Here is a 6407-nt window from a genome sequence, read left to right on the forward strand (position 1 = left end):
TATCTGCATGATCTTTCAACTCTTCCCTGCCCTGATATATAGCAACATTTACCTCTTCTTTCTTTATAGACTACGCTTTCTTCTCTCCCCCGCCCCCAAATCAAGATGTCTATAGTACAGGTAAGGTTGGAACAAGAGGATTGGAGAAAAATAATGGACTATCTCTTCTCCTGAGGCCCTGAGGAATGGAAACATGTGAGGCAATTCCCTTAGCAGTATTAATATTTTTGCCTTTAAAACCAAGGTAGGAAAAATTGAGACTCTCCAGATATGGATGGATTCCAGTTTCCATCTGCAATTATGATTGTAAGCTGCCCAGAGTTACCCCATGATAAGATGGATGGCCAATCCATTGTATAAATAAATAAATAGCCAATATGGGGATTATGGAGTTAAAGGCCAATAAAATCTGGCAGGGCATTCTAAAAACTTTCTGTTTACCACTCTCTCTGCTCATGATCGTGGTCCTTGGAAAAATGAAATCTAGCTAAGTGGGCTTTATGGAGTGCTTGATGCTCTCTGAGCTTAGTAGTTTTCTTACAGGTATTTTGTTATCAGGTTAAGTAATATCTTAACTGATATTATCTTCAGTTTAGTAATACCTTCAGTTTAGAAGAGAGTGGGGTTTGCTCCCTGTTTTACATACAAGATCTTGTAGTACCCTGACAAGTATCATGTCAGTATTATTTCATTGTGGTGGGGATGTTGTTTTCTTCCATATTCTCCATGGAATATATTATATATTCTGTTCTATTTGGCCAAGGCAAATTGGGCTTCATTTTGGCCAAAAAATCAATCATGTCCTGAAGCTATGGTTAAGAATAAACATTTGCTCATGTTGTGCAATCAGGTTTGAGAGTGGCGTGCAAACTTTATCACAGAAGCTACAAAACCTTTTCCTATCAAACAAACACATCTCCATTCATCCAAACATATCCTCTAAACCACTTTGATAAATTAAATTGTAGGGCATCTGGCATTTTTAATACTGATTTTATCATGCATCAAAGGATATAAAACCTCTCACGGTCCTTTTTTATTTGTTTATTTAACAAAGAGATATAAATATTCTTCCTCATCCTCGGCTGGATAAAAGATAACAGTCTTATTAGATTGACTGCTGAATGTTATTTCTTCTGAGCATGGATATTATATGCCTTGAATATCTTCCTTAACCATTACATCAACACTTACTGTAATTAAAGTGAACTGAGGGCCTCTCTTACAAGGACAAACAAGGTTACTGCTCACCATCATTTAACAGTGTTACTCTATTTTGGGCATGATTTCAAATGCTAAGATTTATTGCAGAGACTGCTGTACTTAGGTGCTCATTCCAATCTGCCTGCAAGTTTTCTCCTAGGCCACTTTTAAGAATACAAGGCACACATTTCAGGACTCATTGCCAAAAGATCAATGAGGTGGGGTCAACTTGTGGTTTGACAAACTTATTCTACACTACTGCATATGAAAGGGACAGTTTTTCAGTGGAGATACATCACATGGTTGGCTTGACAGATCTCTGGTTCCATTATTGTTGCAAACGCTTTTGTAGGTGGTGACCAAGATTGAGATCATCAATATGTGGGAGGAAAAACCTCCAGGTTTATACTATAGCAATAAGTAAAGTTGTTTAAATGTGCTTAAGACATCTATAGCTGTTATAACATATGTTTTCTCCAGAGTTACAATTTATGTCAACCACCCTGGCTTTACTGTATAATACTTCAATTTAAAAAAAATAATCATATTCACATTTTAAATAAGTAATCTACCTTAATTTACTAGCCCATTGACTAGCCCTTGATTGAATTGTAAGGAACACTTATTTTAATTAAAAACCTCAGGTTTTGTTTGCTTACAAATCAAGAACAATACAGCATGACAGCTGTTGCAGCAACACCAGATTTCACACACCTGAGTTTCCAACAGTACTGTGCAAAGATAAGCACATTAAATACTGTATATGTGGGAACAAGATATCCCAGCCATGATTGTTTGAACAACAGATCACTTTTCAGGTTAGTTAAAATGGACTCCTACTTAATAAAATTAACAGAACAGTAATAGTAGTTGATCACCATAGCCAGTTGGGAGAATACTGTAATTGGTTTGTTTAAGTATTGTTAAAGATCGTTCAGTTGGTAAGCATTTATATATACTAGATTGATAATATGAAATCTTATACAAACTGTAAGTGAGGATCATGGAGATGATGTTGAAAAGCCTTTTTATAAAAGATAAACAATTCTATATAGAATAGAATATAAAGATGTAATATCATTGGATGATTTCAGGATGATGTAATAAAATGTCATAATATAAATTTAATATGCCTTATGTTGAAAGGATGTAATAATAGCTAGGCTTAATGGATGTTTAATAATTATAACAATTTGTATACATGTATATTAGATTGATGATACTAATAATGTGGGGAAAACATGGAATTGAACATTATTAGACAATGTTATCTATGCTAAAATAATAGAATGGCTTAGAATATGAGGAAGCATAATAACAATGTATACAAAGATATCTTGATTGTCAATAGGTGAATTTTGATAGAATTCAAGTGATTACTATGGAAAGGACACAGAAAGACCTTGTAACCAATCGACACACTGTGTGTAGTTGAAGAGACTTTTATGTTATATTGTGTTGTGTGTTTGTGTTTGCCTGAAAATAAAAAAATTATTAAAAAAAAGATCGTTCAGTTGAGTGATTTAACAAAATTCCTAGATTTTACAATATATCCATCAGGTACAATATTTGACTGATTAAGGAAACCATTGCCTATCTCATTCAATCCAGTACAACTCTTCTTGCAACACCTGTGAGAATTTGGAAATTGAGAGTGAAGTTGAAAGATCTATCAGTCATAGACCTGAACTAAAAAGTGTTTCTTTACACAATTAGTTATGAAAATCATAATGCATATTGGATGCTTAGTAAGATTTTAAAAGCCACCTAAGCATTTGGGCGATCCTACATAGCTTATACATCTCAATGCAATCTTACCATTTGCTGCCTATGAAATAGAGGCTCTATATTGTAACATGTCCTTGCCAAATGGTAAGTGGAACCAACAGTTGCCCTTTGGACTACTGTATACATGCCCTATGGATGACTCCTTGATATTTTCTGCTTGTGCTTTATTCCAGCTGCTGATACGTTCTTCAATTTCTTTAGTCTTATCCCCAGAAGGGAACTATAATGAAGTAGAATTAAGAAGAAGAATTGCCATAAGGAGAGATTGACAATCTAAGATAAGAAAATATATGGTTAGGAAGCAACTGGTTACTATGAATGAATTTCAGTCTTTAGGACCAAATCAGTGATATCCAAAAGTCTTGAGGTAGCTTGCAGATATTGTCTTACAGCTTTTTTCTGTGTTCTCTGAAAATAAATGGACAATGGGCATGATATTTGAGAAAAAGAAAAGTTCCTATCTTGAAAAGGAAGAAAGAAATGACTGGGTAATGACACACTCATTAGCTTGACCGATACCAGGCAAAACTCTGGAATAGTTTATTTGTCATGCCAAAGTAGCCTTGTATCAAAATAGAGCAAAGCAGGAAAATCAACTCTACAGAACTAAAATCTAGTTTTATTGAGTTTAATTATAATAATAGAATATTAAAGGTAAAGATTAAGGTTCCCCTTGCACATATGTGTTAGTCGTTCTGAACTCTAGGGGGCACATCTCCGTTTCAAAGCCAAAGAGCCAGCACTGTCCGAAGATGCCTCCGTGGTCATGTGGCTGGCATGACTAAATGCCGAAGGCACACAGAATGCTGTTACCTTCCTACCAAAGGTTCCTATTTTTATACTTGCATTTTTACGTGGTTTTGAACTGCTAGGTTGGCAGAAGCAGGTACAAGTAATGGGAGCTCACTCTGTTATGCAGCACTATGGATTAGAACCGCCAAACTACCAACCTTTCTGATCAACAAGCTCAGCATCTTAGCCACTGAGCCACTGTGTCCTTTTAATAGAATATTAGGAGTCCAATTATGCTGTACCACTTCCCTCTTCTTATACCCCAGAGAAATAGGGAGGCATTTATCTAAGCCACATCCGAATATTATATTGTTGCTCTGGACTTTTAAAATGCCTGATTGTCTTTTATCTCGGTAACAGTTCTTGACATATTTCTCTGAAGGTTATCTTCCTAACTTTCCATACTGGATCTCCCATTTTGATAGAATGAACGGTTTCATTGGCCATAGGAGTACTATAGTGACAGTATACCTTTACTTCAGCAAAACAATCAACCAAGTTTCACATGAAACTAATAGAGAAGGTAGTATAGTATGGGCTGATTTATGTTATCATTAAATGGATACAGAGCTAATTGGACCATTGAATCCAACAGGTATACATTGGTTGTGCCTTAAGTTGGAAAGATGTGATGAGGGCTTGTAAAAGGAAAGGAAGAGGGCCCTGATAGACATGAGCCAGATGGTTTATATGTCATTTTTATTAGTTTGTCCACAGAGTAAAGAGATACAAATTTTGAGTTAAGAGAAAGACAAAAAAACCAATAGAAAAGTAGAAAAGAAGGAAAAAGAAAAAGAAGAGATAGACTAAAGACATTACCACAGTGACAAAGTGGTCTGGTCCACCTGGTAGGGTGACAATGGTTTACAATGTAAACCTCTTTTCTGGGCCCTGTACTGTTCAAATATGTATACGTGAAGTTTGAATAAGGGATCAAAAATAAGACTTATCACATTAATGGACAAGACAGGACAGAGAGCAGCAAGAGAACAATTTCAAGACTGAAAATGCTCTTAGAAGCTGGACATTGGGTAGGAAAAAAGGTGAATTTGATCAGGGACAAAATCAAAATACTGATTGTTATTATTGTAATTGTTCCTTGATTGTTAAGATTGTTATCATATCAGACATTGATTTGAAGGGGGAAGGGAAACAGAGTGCATAATGGTTGAAAACAAATCAAGAATAACCCAATAAGCATACTTGTCTGAACTATTCTTCAGCGAGATGCTGCTCCAATGGATATCTTCCATGTTCTGTTGGTGGAAACAAGTCTTTCCTATTTTGTAGCTGTAATGGCAGAATTGTGCAGAATTAAAGTTCGGGGTCTCCTTTGCTAAGTGACTGATATTATCGCATTATCTAAGTAATGATAAACAAAATTAAACCTGGGAAATAATGATGCTTCAATTAAATGTTCTTTGAGGAGGGACTTTATGGAGTTCAGAAGAAGCAATTTTACAAGAAACAAGAGCCCAAATTTAGTTTCAGACTATTGCTTCCTGAACGAGTCAAGATAAAATGTCAATTGGATTAGTAATTACATTTGAACTGATTATTTCTATAAATGATTGGCATAATTAGCACCTAATGATCAAAAGCTCCCATACGGTACTGGTCAAAATTGTGGAAACCTTTTGGAAAAGTGTATTTTTGAGGCTTGATGGCCAATAACACCACTTGTTTTGGAGTAGTACCATAAAATTATATATCAATGGAAAGAAAATGTAATCAAGAATGCAATGCAACAAAGTTTGTTCAATTATCTGTATTCTGTGAAAAGTTATAGCCAAACATAGCCAGCAATAAAACCCAGTTAATAGACGCAATCATTCAATCTTGGTTTCACATTATAAAAGCTCCATGGGAAGACATTGTAATTCATGCTAAAGGTTACCCAACTAAGTATTAACTGACATGGTGATAATTTTTGTATATCTTGTTTTTTTCTAAGTGTTTCACTTTTATTCTTTATAACTGCTATTCTAATAGCAAATCCTTCATAAACGTTATTGCATTACATTCTTGATTAAATTATCTTTCCACTGATATAAAATGTTATGGTATTACTCCAAAAAAGTTATTAGCCATCAAACCTCAAAAATACTGTACACTTTCCCCAAAAGATTTCTACAATTTTGGCCACTACTGTGTTTAGATGAGAAGGCGCCTCCTTCACAGCTTGGGAAGACAATCTCTCCCACTCCCGGGTTGGCCGTTCACTACACTAAAATGTAGTCCTAAAATGTATCAAGCACAGGATCCTAAAGATGCTTCAGAAGACATCCTGTCTTCTCTGTTTCTCAGTGTGAAGGGCTGAGCTTTCATCTCCCAGCTTATCCAGCACCAGAGACGGTCCAACACCCGCGCACTTTTTACAGCTTGGAAAGAGAGCGGTCGAACTTGCTGTTGGTTGCCTCTTTCTTCCAGATGCGAGACGCTGCTAGCTGCCGGCCCCGCCTTCCTCCTTTGCTTCGTTAGGTGATCAGGCGAAGGGTCAGTTTCACCTCACCCTGGCTTTGCAATCCCCGCAGAGGAGCGATTGGACGGGGCCTTCCTGGGAGGGGGAGTGAGCTTCCTCCTGACGCCGTTTCCGGAGGAGAGGGGGCCGAATATATAAGCCA

The sequence above is a fragment of the Thamnophis elegans genome, chromosome 1, assembly GCF_009769535.1.
Source record: "Thamnophis elegans isolate rThaEle1 chromosome 1, rThaEle1.pri, whole genome shotgun sequence".
NCBI lineage: Eukaryota > Metazoa > Chordata > Lepidosauria > Squamata > Colubridae > Thamnophis > Thamnophis elegans.